The following is an 18,031-nucleotide window of genomic DNA, read 5'->3' on the forward strand; positions in this document are numbered from 1 at the left end:
AGCATCACTCTATGTCTATGGATATCCTTGTTTGTTCCTTGTGGGACTAACCCATGTAGGTATTGAAAGTGCAACTCACTCCAAAGGATTGCTCCGAATGATCTACATCAACATTGAGCACCCACATCTTCAACACCTACATGAAGTCATCATCGACAAAACCAAAGGTTAGTTCATCCCTCTTAGGGGGGATATCACATCTAGGGGGAGCTTTACTCTAAGAATTGAGCAAAAGCAACTCTAATGATGTGAACACAACAATGCTTTATGTAAAAGTGGCAACCCCACTTGTGCTTAAACGATGAGTATGACCTATGATCAAATGTTCTCATTTGACTCCTAAGTCAATATACTCATATATAGATGACCTAGTCATCGCCAAATTGCTTGATAGATTCTAGAGTGATTGTGCATGCTTTGTCACATATTTCATTTGTCATTTTATTGTGTGAGCATGTTGGATGCATATTTTACTCATTCGAGGACATCCATTTGTTGGTTTGATTGTTTGGCTCTTTCTCTTTTGCCAAATGGATGGACAAGAATGCCTAAGAACTTCCTCTAGCTATCTATGCTTTTCTCGTGTCAAACTCTATTCATGCTACATCACAAAGTTTGATCAAGTCAGATTCGAACCACTCTGTGTGAGGAGCAATCAGAGTCCCCGATTCGTCATAGACTTAAACTTCCAAAACCTCTTTGTGCTTTTCGGTCTGGCCGAGAAATACATTTCGGTCAAACCGAGTTCACTAAGTTCATCTAGGTTTTCATCTCGGTGCAACCGATTTGAACACTTCGGTCACACCGAGTTGCAGCAACCGCTTGCGATTCTGCAATCTCGGTGCCACCGAGTTGTTCCACTCAGTCACACCGACAGGGTCAGGTTATATATACCGACGGGTCAAATTTTGGAAAACTTTCCAAAACCCTTCACCCGCGTGTGACTTGCTCTGCCTCCTCGGGTCTCCGAATCATCTCCTCGCCGCCAGCGACCTCCTGCCGCTGGTCTCTGCCCCCGTCAACGACAATCCGCCCTGCCGTTGCCGCCGTAACAAGTTCACCGCCGAATTAGGGTATGAACTTGATTCTTTGTGCTATTCCCTAACTCCGATTCGTAGCACATTCCGTTGCCATGATTCTTGCCACGTATGAAATCATCCTGTCCAGCGAAAACATCCCTTAGATTAGATTTGATTTGAAAATTTAGGGTTAGGTCTCCGCCAAACTCATCTCGGACCGACCGAGTTGTAGAAATCGGTCTCACCGATTTGGCTTAGGCCATTGCACATGCGATTTTTGGTCTGACCGAAAATGGCAAATCGGTGCGATCGGGTTCGATTCTCTGTGAAACCTTAGCAGTCTCGGTGCCACCGAACTGTGACTCGGTCTGACCGAGTTCACTAGTTTAGGTTCCAAAAGCTGCTTCGGTATCACCGAGTTTACAAATCGGTAGATCCGAAATGCTTTCTGTGAAGAACTAAAACTAAGTTTTTAAGTCATCTGTTTTGCGAAAACTCTGCACTTTGTGATGCTCATCTACTCTACCTCATCTACAACCTATTCACATGGTCTGCTGACAGTTTGCCTGCAAGATGTCTGATCAAAGTGACCGCCAGAACAGGTCAGAGGAACAGGTGCAGATGAGTGAGGGTTTAGATCCCTCAAGCACTTCTGATGATGGCAGCAGGAGCACTCCAAGCAACTTGCCAAAGGCAGCCACCAGGTCTAGAAAGAAGAGAACCTCAGAATCTGAGGATGAGGATTATGTTGCCACTGAGGAGGAAGTAAACTCCAGAAAGAAAGTGCTAAAGAAGGAATATGGCACAACAGCTGCAACTAAGCCAGGAATGAAAACAAAGGCTCCAGCAAGAAGAGTTCCCATGTCAAAAGCCAGAGCCTCCACTTTTGAAACTTCCAAATCAACAATGGAGTTCACTATTGAACCCAAAGAAGGAGGAGAAGGCAAGAAGAGGAAGGAAAGGGTCAAGAAGACCATGGCCAGAGTTATTGGCAAGCCCTCAATGATGAGAGATCCATCTGAAGAGGAAGAGGATGCTGCACCAGCACCCAAAGCTCAAAAGCTTATGGGAGATGCTATAATGTCAGGGGCTGCTCCATCAAAGCCCAAAACTGCTCCCAAAGCACCAGCTCAAGCTCAGAAGTCTGCTCCAAGGAGAAGCACTAGAAACATTTCAGCTGCAGAAAAGAACAAGGCCCCGGTGCCTCAAGCTGAAGAAGATGAAGATGATTCACTTGTTATGAGGAAGTTGAAGCCCAAGATTCCTGATCACAATGATGCTCAACTAGTAGCTGAAGATATGCACATCAGAAAGGATGCTGGACTAAGATTGTGGAGACAGTCTGATCCTTATCCTGTAAGGAGAAGGACTGTAGTTGATTACATGTTCCATACAAAAGAACAACAAGACTTTTATGAGACAATTCTGCTTGACAAGAAGCCAATTGTGTGTGACATGAGATGGATCAACTGGGAATACATCAAGGAAAATGAAGATCACTATCCAAGAGTATATGACAGCTTCAAGGCATGTGGAGTTGATCAATTTGTTGCCCAGAAGCTCACCAAGTGGAATGATGAGCTTATCATGCAGTTTTACTCCACAACTCACTTCTATCCAGATGGGAAGATAGTTTGGATGTCAGAAGGTACTAGGTACCAATCCACTGTTGAATAATGGGCTCAGCTGATCAATGTCCCAGAAGAGCATGAAGATGACATAGATGTGTATGCCACCAAGAAGAAAGACCACAACTCCATGGCAAACATCTACAAGGAGATCCCAGATGATGCTTTAGAGACACATAAGCTTGGATCTATACACTATCTATTGTCTGGTCTGCCTACCATCAACTGGATCCTAAGGCACACATTGCTACCCAAGTCAGGTGATCACAAGATGATCAGAGGGTATTCTATTAACCTGCTACATCTTTTTGATGTCCCTCAGAAGTTCAAAATTATGAGTTTGATTGTATAAACAATCAAGAGGACAACAACTGACCAGAAGAGAAGCTGTGGGTATGCTCCACACATTCGGGAGCTCATCAACTCAAAGATGGGCACATGCACATTTCGGTTGGACAAGGAGCATCTACCCCTATATCCTGATTTTGAAGACAACACTGTAGTGATGAATGAGGATGAACCATCATCAGTTCAAGTACAGGAAAAGAGAGCCAAAGCAAAGGCTGAGAAAGCTTCCAAGATGCCAAGTGTTGAAGAGGCATCTCAAGTTTTCCTGAAGAGCAAGCAAGATCAACTTGCATATCTGATCCAGTCTACACTGAGGATTGAGAAGGGCTTGGCCACCCTGACTCAAAACCAGGAGAGCTTGGAGAGGATCATAGAGACCAAATTTTATGATCTTGATCTGAAGGTAACAGAGATCCAAACAGCAGTTGAGCAGCTTCAGGAGGAAGCAGAAGAGAAGAAAGGCAAGGCAAGTACTGATGCTTTTCAGCGAGTGCCTAGAGGACATAGGTCTGCTGCAGTGCCAGTGAGAGATTCTAGAGCTACAACATCAGCACCAGCAGCTACAGCTCCAGTGCCACCTCCAGCAGCCACTCCATCAGCTCCAACTACATCCACACATGCCTTCGTCCTTGGAGTTCTCTCTACACCACCTCCCGAAGACCAAGCCTGAGAGATGCATAGCACTATGCATTTTCAATCTTTTTGGTAACTTGTTGCCAAAGGGGGAGAAATGTGTATAGATCATAGGCTTCGAGAGAGAGTGTTGCTTTTTATCTCTCTTGCTTTTTGCTTGGATGATACTATCTTTTATATCTCATATATGATCATTCACTTTGCTTGGTGATGAGTGCATGTTTTTAATTATTATCATTTTGAGCGCTCCACCAAGATGTATGTGACATGGAAGAGTAACCCATGATCCTAATAGATTGTGCATTTGCATTCAAAAGCAAATCTTAAATAAGGCACAAATCTAGGGGGAGCTCTTGCTTATCACATACTTCTCAAAGCGACGATGTATTTCAATCTTATTATCATTTGTCGAAGCTTTGATCTATATGTTGTCATCAATTACCAAAAAGGGGGAGATTGAAAGTGCAACTATCCCTGGGTGGTTTTGGTAATTCCTAACAACATATAACTCATTGAACTAATTCCATTACAAGATAAATATTTCAGGAAAGTTCAATGATTGGCATGGCATGGATTATAAAGTGGACCCCTCAAAATGCTAAGGACAAAAGACTGGCTCAAGCTCAAAGCTCAAGACTCTACATTTTCTATTTTAGTGATCCAGGATCACATTGAGTCCATAGGAAAAGCCAATACTATTAAGAGGGGGTGAGGTGTTGCTTAATGGATTTCTTGCTCAAAATGCTTAGTGATATGCTCCAAAAACCCTCAACTACTTTCTCATATCCACATATGTCCCAAACCAAAAGTCAAACTCGGCCCCACCGAAACTTTCTATCTGGCGCCACCGAGTTCACTTGACATAGCCACTGCCACAAACCCTAGTCACTTTGGTCTCACCGATAGGGATCTCGGTCTCACCGAGATGGGATTGCAACCTCTCTGTTTCCCTTCGTAACGTTTTGGTCCAACCGAGATGAGCGATCGGTCCCACCGAGATTGCAATGCAAACTCTCTGTTTCCCCTTCGTAACGTTTCGGTCTAACCGAGATGAGCGAATTGGTCCCACCGAGTTTGACTGACCAACTCTCTGTTTGTCTATTACCAAAATTGGTCCCACTGAGTTTGTGTAATCGGTCTCACCGAGATTATGTTATGCCCTAACCCTAATGATATCGGTCCCACCGAGTTGACATGTTGGTCCCACCGAAAATACTAACGTTCACATTTTGAACTAAATCAGTCTGACCGAGTTCTCTGATTCGGTCCCACCGAGTTTGGTGATTTGTGTGTAACGGTTAGATTTTGTGTGGAGGCTATATATACCCCTCCACCCACTCTTCATCCGTGGAGAGAGCCATCAGAACATGCCTACCCTTCCAACATACATTTTCTGAGAGTGAACCACCTACACTTGTGTTCAGGTCAAGATATTCCATTCCAACCACATAAATCTTGATCTCTAGCCTTCCCCAAGTTGCTTTCCACTCAAATCATCTTTCTACCGAATCCAATCCTATGAGAGAGAGTTGAGTGTTGGGGAGACTATCATTTGAAGCACAAGATCAAGGAGTTCATCATCAACACACCATCTATTAACTTTTGGAGAGTGGTGTCTCCTAGATTGGCTAGGTGTCACTTGGGAGCCTCCGTCAAGATTGTGGAGCTGAACCAAGGAGTTTGTACAGGCAAGGAGATCGCCTACTTCGTGAAGATCTACCCTACTGAGGCAAGTCCTTCGTGGGCGATGGCCATGGTGGGATAGACAAGGTTGCTTCTTCGTGGACCCTTCGTGGGTGGAGCCCTCCGTGGACTCGCGCAACCATTACCCTTCGTGGGTTGAAGCCTCCATCAACATGGATGTACAATAGCACCACCTATCGGAACCACGGATAAAAAATCTCTGTGTCTACATTGCGTTTGCTCCCTCCAAACGCAATGTAGGTTGATTACTTGATTTGTGCTAAGTTGCTAAAATTGCCAAGAACTAAAATTGGGAAAAGGCTAGATTTTTATTTGGTCAAGTAGTCTAATCACCTCCCCCCTCTAGACATACTTTCGATCCTACACCGTTGAACAGGACACATTTCGTTGCCTCCCGATGAACACGATGCAGTTTCTCCATTCCGACGCAGCCGGTTGGCTACCGATGAACAGGACGCCGACGCTGCTCTCCGCCGCCTCTCCATGTACATGAGCCCTGGCCGTACGTATGCGCGAGTAGGTGTTCGAGACCCCGCCTGTATGTACATATGTGGCCGTATTTACTTTCTTGCATCTTGGCTATACATACGTGTACACGATATAGACGGGATCGCATGAAATACTACGTCCGTGGCTCTATTACGACACGTGCCCTTCTTTACTCGGCCCCGGTTCATCGCTGTAGCCTGCAGACAGACCGATCGACCAGTATGTACGTACACATTCGCGACCAGACAGACAACCCTACGTACGGTTCGACCGGGTGGGTCCCAGCTCTAAGGGAGGTAAGGAGGCACTTCCTTGTGTGCGAAGATATAGCTGGTGGGTCCCATCTGTCAAGGGGAGAGTCATATTTTTTGCCCGTAATACGGACGCACTTCCTTGCGTGCGAAGATGTAGCTAGTGGGTCCCAGCAGTCAGGGGGAAATGCTTTTTCGCGAAATACGGTGGCCCTTCCGATGGGTCCCTACTGTCAGGCGGAGGAATCATTATTTTGCGCGTAATAAGGAGGCACTTCCTTGCTACGGCCATGGACCCAACCGTTAGCCTCTCCACGTACAGTACTCTTCCGATGGAAGTCGTTCCTTGACCACATTGACCATGCCGCGCCGAGAGCACCAAGGCGGTGGACGACGGCAAGGCCTAGGAAGGGGACGACGCAGAGCCGGGGAAGATGCGGTAGTGGATGCCCAGGCGGAGAGGAGTACGAGGGTCGGGTGGTTCGGCTGCGGTGTGAGGCTGCCATCGTCGCAAAATAACAGGGGTTGTGGGTGAGTAGAGGGATGGCCTGGCCAGAGGTTGGAGTAGGGTGGGGTGGTAAGGCCTGGCCACGGGAGGGAGGAGCAGGCGGCACGACCTGCGCTGGTTTAGCCTGCTGGAGCAAGAAGACTAGAGGTTGAAGAAGCACTACGGCCGTTGGATGGACATCGTATGGTCACTGGAGCTAGAATCATTCATATTGACTAAGTTGACAAAGCCGCGTCAGTAGGACCACAAGTCAGCCTCCAACTATGGTGGGTCCCAGATAGCAGGGGGAGTATTCTTTTTTTGTGCGTAATAAGGAGGCACTTCCTTCCGTGCGAAGATATAGCTGGTGGGTCCGAGCTGTCACCGAAGGAACGTTTTTTCGCGAAATACAGAGGCCCTTCCGGTGGGTCCCTGCTGTCAGGTTGAGGAATCATTATTTTGCACGTAATAAGGAGGCACTTCCTTGCATGTGGCCGTGGACCCAGCTGTCAGCCTCTCACGTACAGTCCTCTTCCGATGGATGTCGTTCGTTGACCACGTTGACCACGCCGCGCCGAGAGCACCAGGGCGGTGGACGATGGTGAGGCCTAGGAAGGGAATGACCCGGAGCTAGGGAAGACTTGGCAGTGGTTGCCATGCGGTGGGGAGTACGAGGGTTTACTAGTTCGGCTGCCATCGCCGAAAAATAATAGGAGGTGTGGGTGAGTAGAGGAATGGCCTGGCCAGCGATGGAGTAGGGTGGGGCGGTGCGGCATGTGCGGCAGCACAGCCGGCCACGGGAGGCGGGAGCAGGCAGTCCCACCGACGCTGGTTTGGGCGGCTGGAGTAAGAAGATCAGATATTGAAGAAGCAGCACGACCGTTGGATTATCATCCCACGGTCACTGCTGCTAGAATCGTTTGTGGACTAAGTTGACAAAGCCTTTCATACACGTCAACCTAGTAGACCCACAAGTCAGCCTCCAAATCTGTCACAAACAGCATACAACCCGAAATTTCTAGCCAGACTCAAATTAATTTAAAAACTAAACATACCTTAATTTAAATTCAATGAAATTTTACCCGCATAAAAACAATGAAATTTAAAATATCAAAATCCGAAAGAAAAAAGTATTTTGGAACTAATTGCATGTTTGCCGTATTTTTTCATTTTACAACCCATTTTTTATTACTTATAGCCCATTTCTTATTACTTATAGCCCATTTTCTGGGCAAGCCCGAATGCATCCCTCCTCGTCTTGAATGATTTCCGGCCCAGCAAGGCGTAGAAAAGCAAGTAGACCTACGTTGGTTATTCTTTGAAAAACAAAATAGCTGAGCTAGCCATTTTCAGAAAGGAAAAAAAATTAGGCTAGTAATGTGGTAAACATATGAAATAAAAGCCTGGGCTAGATGGGCCACAGCTCCCGCAGAACCCAGTTGATACCCTTCACTGTCCTGAAATAAAAATATTGCGCGCGCTGCTGGGTCCCGAGTGTCTGCCGCTCCTTGTGCAGTTATCTCGCTTATTGACTACGTTGACAGTGGCGTGCGACCCAGATGTCAAGAAACCTGAGGAGGAACCCTTTTTTTCTTGTAATAAAGGAGGCACTTGCTTGCCTACTACCATGATCCTGGTGGGTCCCTACTGTCATCCTCACCATGTACAGTCATCTCCTTATTCCTCTTGGTTGTTGACAATGTTGACAACACCGGAGGGCGGCGCCGCGGCGAGCGAACCAAGGCGGAGGACGATGGTGACGCCTTGGACGGGAACGAACAGGAGTCGGGGAAGATGTGCAGAGTTTTAGGGTGCGATGTGGCCACGATGTGTGCGCGACAGCACAACCAGCCATGAAAGGCGGGAGCCGCGAGCAGGCGGTCCCGCCGGCACTAGTTTGGCTTTGGCGGCTGGAGGAAGAAGAGACTGAAGAAACACGACAGACGTTGAATGTCAATCCAATGGTCAAGGGCACAATCTTTTGTTGACTAAGCCGAAACCAATAGCATAATTTTTTATATATAGGAAGAAAAGAAAACCCGGGCTCGTTCGCCTGATAACATTCCCGAAACTGAGACCGTTCGATCTTGCATTGCAACTAAAACTGCGAGGAAAATGTATTTGTCTATTGTCCTCCTGCCAGGGAACATTCGCCACATAAGTGACTAGCACCCTTGGTTTTCAAGCGAGAGGTCTTGGATTCAAGTCCCAAGAACCCTCAATTTTGTCCCCCTTCCTTCCTCGCAAAAAAAGAAAGAAAATCAAAGACTTGAGAAGGCGTACAGAACAAGCTAGTGTACAAGTAAACATACGTTGCTGACTTTTAGAAAAAAGAGAGACGTGCTCCGGTAGCTGGTTCGAATCCAAACCTAGACTATGACTATATATGGTCCTATGCTACTCTCCAAGTAATGAAACTGACATATCCAACGTTCGCTTCTCCTCTTCTCTACTTACTTTGCCTAGCATCAGAAGCTCTGGCCACAACAACCATGTCTGCTGGCGGCTCGTCCACCTGCTCTTCAGCAGGCAATAACAAGATATGCACCAAGTCACCACTCGTACCATCGCCTATGGATCTCATCACACCCCCGCCGGCACACACACCGCAGCCGGTTGCTCATCGCAACCCGCTGATTGGTGTGGTGCCACTGCTGCAAATCACGCATAGTCATCCGTCGCGTCTCAACAACAATCCTCAACCCTAGCTGAGTCTTCTACAAATGCTCGAATCATGGGGTAATAATATGTTTAAGTGTTGTTCCAGTGCTTTCAGTTGCTGATTTTTTTAAAAGTTTGGTTGATGATCTTCCAATTTGATTCGTGCAGAAAAGGGAAGATTCGTGTGATTTGTATTTCTGGGAAGTTGCTGATGTGGAGAAATGCAACTATGCTGATTATTTGGTTAGCTGAGGAATCCCAATACCAGTAGGTGGGGGTGTTGGACAAGTAACTGAAGGAACGACAGAAGAGGAAGATGCATAGGAGAAGGTTAAAGATGTAGTTCCTCTTATCATGGCCAAGCAACAGCTGTTGAATGGCCTTGACAGCAATGAGGAGATGAAAGAGCTTGTGAAGATAATGGGCAAAATCGATGTGCTTTGTAGGATGATTGTCTCTTTATTTGCAGTGTATGTAGCACTCATGATGTATTTAGTGGCTATGACACGAGCACTTTGCTGAAACTAGTAATGAATGAAAACTGTTTAGCAGGCTGGGCGTAGTGTTGTGAACATCAAATGATTTCTATTAACGGAAATCGGGGGCTATATAAATAAATAGCAGAGGCCCTTTTGCTAATAAATGAATAAATTAGCAGAGGCCCTGTCGGGTCAGCTTTGTTCCCATTCGAAGACGTCAAGCGAATTGCAATCCAATAACAAACTATGTCATCAAATACAAGTTTCACAGCCAAATATGAGTACAACTAAACAACAATGTCATCATGTTTTAGTCGTCATACAATCACCAAACACAAATCAACATACATAATAAGTGATGTTCTCACAACAAAATACTAAACAACAAGTTCATCTGGTTTTAGTTTTCATAGCAAACACAGTTTCACATAGTAGATAAAAAACGTCTTCTGACAGGAAAATACGAAAAAAGCAATCTAATCATCATCCGCAGCAGCAGCGTCAACATCTTCGCCATGTGTATCAGTCTGAATCATAATTCCCCCCTGTGTCATCTGCTTATTCATCCTCAATGTCCTCGAACGTCCACAGCCTGACAGGCAATCTTTTCACCAGCGTCATTGACGTGATGGTTCTCAAAGATATTAGGAACATCCATGGAATCTTCTAAATCAGGAGCAGTGTAAGCATCATCTTGTTGTGCAACTTCATTAACTGAATTCCTCTGCTCAAACCTTTGCAATACTCTCCAGTCATCGCTACATGCAAATGTGTCTTCCAAGAAAAAATTCGTGTTGCTTGATTTGCCAAAATAAAAGGCTCGTAGGTCTAGTACTCTGCCTTGACATTGATGGATTCGAAATAATCATCAGCTCTAGGTTTTGCGATCTTGTAAAATAGGTTATACCAACGACAGCATAATAGAACCACACACCGATGAACCTCGAAACTGGAGATATACTGCAACTGAACAATGTCTGTTATGTTAGCATACATTTCAGTTGTCTCTCTGTCGTACGTATCTGTGCTCATGATGGCATTGTTTTGTGTCTTCATGCCTTCGTCTCCTGCAAGGGTGTTGTAGCGCACATCTCCAACAATGCAAGATTCATAATGTCTTACCCGAGTATCAGGACCCATTGCTAGTGCATAAAGGGCTTCATTAACTACCTTCCCATCCTCCCGCATCTTCTTAACCTATGGTTAGAAAATAGACAAGCTGATCATCTTATGTACTCAATATATTAAAAAAACTGACAGTGCAATTCAAAAGCTTACATGGCTCTTGAACCATTTTGAAAATCCTGCCATAACCAGTTTGTCAATGTTTCTTGGATTTTGCGGCAGTAATTCCTTTTTGTAGATGTTGCACAACGTAGTGATCGCATCAAACATCTAAATATATAAGAATGTGTTGTAAGTTAAGTGGATTATGATGTATAAGATGTAGTACTTAGCACTTACTCCATATAAGGTAGAATCTCAGGACAGTTATTCAACACATATCAAACCATTTTGTCCAAATCATTAGGTTTGTTAGCTTGTCGACTCTTCCCTGTAACTCGAACAGAACAATCGAAAACATTGAGCCCGGGATTGTCTTCACCCAGCTCTTTGCTAAGCTGACCAGCTGTTTCAATGTATTTTGAGCAGAATGTCAACGCTTCTGTAGTAATGTAGGCCTATGCAATGGAACCCTCGGGTCTAGCTCTATTCCTAACATAGCCCTTGAAAGTGCCTAGCCACCTTTCAATAGGGTACATCCAGCCATACTGTACTGGACCTCTAAGTAGTGCCTCATCAGGTAGATGAACAGCCAAATGCACCATCACATCAAAGAAGGTTGGAGGATATATTTTCTCAAGGTCGCATATGATAGTTGGTATCTTGTCTCTAAGACACTCCAAAGCATCTATCCTGATATTTCTACTGCAGAGTTCCCTGAAGAATTGTCCCAACTCTGCAACTGCTCTGTATAAGCTAGGGCGGCCCAATCCTCTAAGGATAACAGGTAAAACCCTTTGAAGTAGGATGTGGCAGTCATGAGTTTTCAACCCTTGTACCTTGTTTCCATCTGCACTGAATCTCCTTTCAGGGTTGGAAGCAAATCCATGTGGGAATCTCACACGTGACAGGACCTCGCAGAATTCTTTTCTTTTCACCTTGTCCAAGACGTACACAGCTGGTGCCATATCCCGTGGTTTACCTTCATCTTCCACCTACAAATCCTTTCTGATTCCCAGGTGTGTCGAATCAATCCTAGATTTTAAGGTATCTTTCGTCTTGCCTTCAATATTAAGAAGTGTGCTGATAATGCTGTCACATATATTTTTCTCGATGTGCATCACATCAAGATTATCCGCAGATCCAAATATTCCCAATACTCCAAGTCCCAAAAAGTGGACCTGCGGGTAAACAATAATCTCTCTTCTGCCATGCCATGCTTCCTTTTCCCGCTACCATTATCAGGATGGTTTCCTTGTGTAATATGCCTGACCTTCTCTAATTCCACTTTCAACTCATCGGCGGTGAGCCTCTTTGGCGCATCACGGTTTTCATGCTTTGCATTGAACACATATCTTCGGTATTTTGTAGGACATGGCTTGTCCTTGGCAAGGAAAAGGCGGTGTCCAATGTAACAGATCTTGCTAAGTATTGCGTATGACATCGGATTCCTGTCACAGCGAACATATGCATTGTAACCTCGTTCGCCCTGACATAGTGCCCAAAGCCGGATAATCATGGATGCACCAAATTATAACAGCACGCAGAAAGAAATCAGCTAGTGGGCTGCTATATAGGTCTCGAGTGAGAACACCCCTCCATAGTTGTTGAAGTTCCTCCACAAGAGGCTCCATGAATAAATCAAAATCCTTTCCAGGACTTTTTGGACCTGGGATGAGCAAGGCCATCATGTAGTTTGATTCTTTGGTGCAGACATTTGGAGGCATGTTGTAAGGGATAACAAGCACTGACCACATGCTATATGTGGCGCTCTAGTGGCCAAATGGGTTAAATCAATCTGAAGCTAAGCCAAGTCTAATGTTTCTCGGGTCAGCAGCAAACTTTTTGTGTTTCTGATTGAAGCTTTTCCAGTCACTACCATGAGATGGATGGCTCATTACATTCTGATCTCTATACTCCTAGTTCCTGGAATGCCACAGTACATCCTCTCTTGTTTCAGCATCATGAAACAACCTCTACAATCTTGGTATAATTGGAAAGTGTCTCAGAACATTATGAGGAATCCTCTTCACAGCATCGCCATCTTTCCATCTTGATGATTTGCATTTTGGGCATTCACTTAAGTTGGCATAATCCTTTCGGAACAGAACACAATTATTCTTACAAACATGGATCATATCATATCCAATTCCAACTGCACGAAGGAAATTCTTCATTTTACTGTAGGTGTGTGGCAGCTCAAACGCATCTGGGAAAGATTTGCGGAAAGCAGCCAACATCGCATCAAATGATTTGTTGGTCATCCACTCAGATGTCTTCACCTGAAGAAAGGTGACCATAGCTGAGAATACTGACAGCTTATTTCCTGGGGTGACAACCACGTTGCATTGTTCCAACATGCGGGTCCACCATTTTTCTTCTGTAGGTGAAAGTTCACGAAATGCACGAGCATTTCGTAGCATTGTTTCAATGTTGGTCAAACTCACTAGCTCTGCCAGCACCACCTCCTCCTCTTCCACCTGAGCATCAAGCAGGTCAAGATGGTGATCTGCTGCTTCCACATAGTTAGTAACATTAACGTTCATAGCTTCACCATGATGAACCCACCTAGTATATGTGACCGACAACCCCATACAATTGTAGATGATTTTGCACAGTTGACTGGGGTCTTGTAACTGAATTCATACAACTGCTACACGGGCAGAGCACATCTGTTTTCGGACCACCGTACTCAGCTCTGATAAAGTTCAGGAAGTTTTCAACCCCCTCGACATATGCAGCGGAGAATCTTCGAGCAGAAGTTATGCAAGTCTTGTCCATCTGTTAGACATACAAATTAGTTCTTCTACTAGATATTACAGCAAAAACATATATGCTTTTTTATGAAGTCCAGAAAAAAAATACCTAGGTCGATGTCTAAAGCTATGGCAAGATATTTGGACAAGGAGATCTAAGTAACGAAATATATGTAAAGCTAATTCAGCAAACAGATTTGAGTGCTAAATTATGGCAGGCTATTTCAGCACTCAATGAGGCCGAGCACATAGCCATCGAAGGCCATCTCAGCAACAAAGATCGAGTATAAAATGGTGTAGAGCTATTTCACCTAACAGATTGACTACTAGACCATGGAAATCTACGTCACAATAAATATATGGCAGGATATTTTAGCAGCTAATTGGGCGTGGCAAGCCATCTCAGCTAAGCAGATTGAGTGCAGAACAGGGCAAGGAAGCTTCTTAAGCAGAGTATATTGACTGTAAACTACTTCAGCAAACAGTGAGATTAACAATGTCTATTAGCTAACATTCAGCACTACTACGACATGAATAGGGCCTCAGTCCAGAATGCGCATACCGTGGGAGAAGTTGACCGCCGTGCGTCTCCACAAGAACGTCGCCAGCGGTGGCGGCGTGCCTAGAGAACGGCAGTCTACGAGAGCGTACTGTGGGAGCGAGAAGATCGCCGTGCGTCCCCTCGATGAACCGCGGCGCCGACGTATCGGCGCGGCGGGGAGGGCAGCTTTGGCAGAGCGAATGGACTGGAGGGGGCCGGGGGGAGGGGGGTTTGGGGAATATTATTGGCTAGTTGGCCGAAGGGCGGTTGAATTTGGGATTTGGGGGAAATTTTGGGGGGGGGGATTTTTGTGCGGTGGGCGGGGGAGTTTGGCGCATGGTCGGTTTCTCCAAGTGCGGTCCCACGTGTCAGTGACGAGGCAAGCCGAAGCGCATTTTTTTTGCGTGAGCCGTGTGTAGGACCGACCGTGTGAGGGGTGCAATGCGACCGTGACAGGCGTGTTGTGAGTGTACCACCTTTTTTCCTTTTAAACTTGGTGATTTGCGTGATCCATCGATACTACTAGTAGTAATCCGGTAATCACGACTACCGGGTCTTCTCCCACGCGATATGCTGGGAGGTTGGCTTAGTTGGTTTTTTAGGACGAGTAATGCTACACCTACGTAATCCTAGTTACGTAATTAATGCAATGTGAAACATGTGGGCTATTGATTGGAGATTGGGGGAGGGAGGGGCCCACCACCATGAAAATCAGGGGGGAGAGAGAGAGGGAATGTACGTTAACCCTTTCGTAGGTTCCTGTAGATGCAGAAAGATGTGAAATGTGTGAATGTGTAGTGGACGTACTATTGGAGTGCCAAAGATAAATTGTGTATGTAGACCCTATGTGTTTATTTACTTCGCATGTTAGCTTTGTCTCGGGTCAAACCTTCTAAGTTTAGATACACAAAAACGAATCATCATTCCATATATTTTCATACTCCTACAATATATCTTACTATTATTGTGTAAGTTCATATACACCGGATGAGATTCATGCAAACACGGCAGATTTTCATTACATTTCAAACTTTTATAGGACAGAAAAATAAAAGAAACCCGACCCTAAACCTATTCTACACCGGACTGATGTCCTCCATCTGCGATCTCCATGTACGGGGGCGTGGTTCAAGACCCGTGAAGTGAAGGTGCGGTCCGGCAAGGAAGAGTAGAACATGGGAGACGGACCAGCCGGTTAGCACACCATGCCCTGCCGCCTCCCATGCCCTACTCATCCTCGGAGGAGTCCCCGACCTTGGCGGTGCTGATGGACGTGAGGTCGATGATGATGGACGTGGACGGTCTGTCGCTTCACGTACCACATGCGCCACCGAACGTTGGATGGTGGCAAGTAGGACGCATGGCTGATGATGCTCCCATCGTCGGCCGCCAGCGTGGCCACCGCTTGTGCGGTCGCGTCCGCATCCGTCTACGCCGCTATTGCATTGCGAGCGGCGACCTCAAGCTTCATCCCCAAAGACAAGCTCTCCCGCAGAGCGTTCATGCTCGCGGTCATGGCGGATGTGGTACCAGGTAGCAGGAGGATGCGCTATGGTGTGGAGTTTAACTAGGCATTGCCGCTTTAAGTAGCGCAGTCCGGTGAGGCCAAGCATCCGGGCGCGTCATTAAGTCACCGGAGTTGGTTTCTCGGGCACCGAGCCTCTTAATGACGGCATATGGACGGACGGCATGAATGCGGGCAGCTGGCGCCGACTGAGAAAGCACCGTGCGACGGCGTGAGGGACGAGGGTTTTTGGTGTGCCAGGGTAGTCAGCTATGGTCATGGCAACATTGGAGATGCCCTTTGCTCACATGCGATCCCCGCATGTCACTGAAAAAGCAAGACGACCCAGCATGGTCTCAGGTCCTGGGGATGCAGTTGGCCACACTAGAACACTCCGCGGACGCGTCACGGCGCGTGCGCACTTCGGCGCCCCGTGCATCCTCGACAAGCCGGGTGTTGATCTGCCGGTCGTGCCACAGCGCTAATGCCACCCTCGGCACCCTGAAGCCGACCATGTCCAGCGACGATGAGCGTGTCGCTCACCGCGGTCGCCGTGTCCAAAGGAGGTGCGAGAGTTGTGCCACGTTGCTAGCCCCCACGACCCACATGAACAGTTTCCAGTGGCAAGTTGGTCATGGGCTAGCTCCTCCATTGGACTAGTCTGGGCCATGTCGTCCCGACAGGTGTGCCTCACATGTCGGTTTCCCTGTTTTCCCAGCCAAATTCGAGCGTCAGTGCTCCGTGTTGCGCATTAGACGCAGAGCAGGTGGCTTTTGTGCCCTGGTTCAAATGTGGTACCGTACCAAGTTGTTACCCTAGCCCCAAGTGTGGTCGTTTTGGGTACGGTACCACCCTTTTCATTTTCAACTAGTGAAGCATAACACTTGATTAAGTAGCCGGATGGTGTGCTAATGTAGGTGTCCGACTGTTTGAAGGAATAATTGAGGTGTGCCTGGTCCGTGCCCGCATTTAGGGGTCCAACTTACCATGTTTCGGCAGTAGTAACTATACTAGTCCCTGCGTACTCCCTCTGTTTTTATTTACTCCGCATTTTAGCTTTGCTCAAAGTCAAACTTCGTAAACTTTGACAAAGTTTATAGACATAAATAATAACATATACAATAACAAATCAATACCATGAGATTCATTATTGAATATACTTTCACATCATATAGATTTGCTATTGTAAATGTTCCTATTTTTCTATAAATTTGGTCAAATTTTATGAAGTTTGACTTTAGGCAAACCTAATATGGAGAGTAAATAAAAACGGAGTGAGTATCTTACTCCGTGACCAAGACGGAAGGGAAAACGAGACAACTTATTATTTATTTGAGCCATTCAACTATAATCAATTGGTGTTGCCTATTTCTCATTCCTCTCCAACCCTCTTCTTCATCGATCATACCGCCCTCCGGTCAAGTCCATCCACCAGCATGCCTCATTTGAACATTCCGCTGAGTATCATTCGCATGTGGGCCTAGACCATGCTTGTATTTCCAATGTTGTAATTTGTCCGACATGCATACAGAAAAACGGTTCGTTTAGAGTTTCACTTTTCCTCCACTACGTGTCGCTTCCCATCTTAGTTTTGAAATCCCATTCGGTTCATGCCCTGACACATCTTGACGAGACCGATTGATGTTGAGAGATCAAGTGCGTGTCGTGCAAGGAGATAAAGGTTTGGTGTGTTTCTATGATAGAAATGACCCGGGGGGTGATGTCTGCTAGAACTACGTCGATATTTCCCCAAAGAGGAAGGGATGATGCATCACAACAACTATAGGTATTTCCCTCAGTGATGAGACGAAGGTTATGAACCACTATGAGAACCAGGCAACACTACTTAAACATCACCTGCACACAAATAACAAATACTCGCACCCCGACGTGTTAAAGGGGTTGTCAATCCCTTTCGGGTAACGGTGCCAGAAATTGGCACGTGGACGGGAGAAAGTTGTAATAGATTGAATAAATAGACCGCAAATAAGATAAAGTGCAGCAAGGTATTTTTTGTATTTTAGGTTTAATAGATCTAAAAATAAAAGCAAAGGAAAATAGATCGCAAAGGAAAATATAATAAAGAAGAGACCCGGGGGCCGTAGACTTCACTAGTGGCTTCTCTCGAGAAAAATAGCAAACTGTGGGTAAACGAATTACTGTTGGGCAATTGATAAAACTTCAAATAATCATGACGATATCCAGGCAATAATCATTATATAGGCATCACGTCCAAGATTAGTAGACCGACTCCTGCCTGCATCTACTACCATTACTCCACACATCGACCGCTATCCAACATGCACC

Source organism: Aegilops tauschii, chromosome 2 (assembly GCF_002575655.3).
Source record: "Aegilops tauschii subsp. strangulata cultivar AL8/78 chromosome 2, Aet v6.0, whole genome shotgun sequence".
NCBI lineage: Eukaryota > Viridiplantae > Streptophyta > Magnoliopsida > Poales > Poaceae > Aegilops > Aegilops tauschii.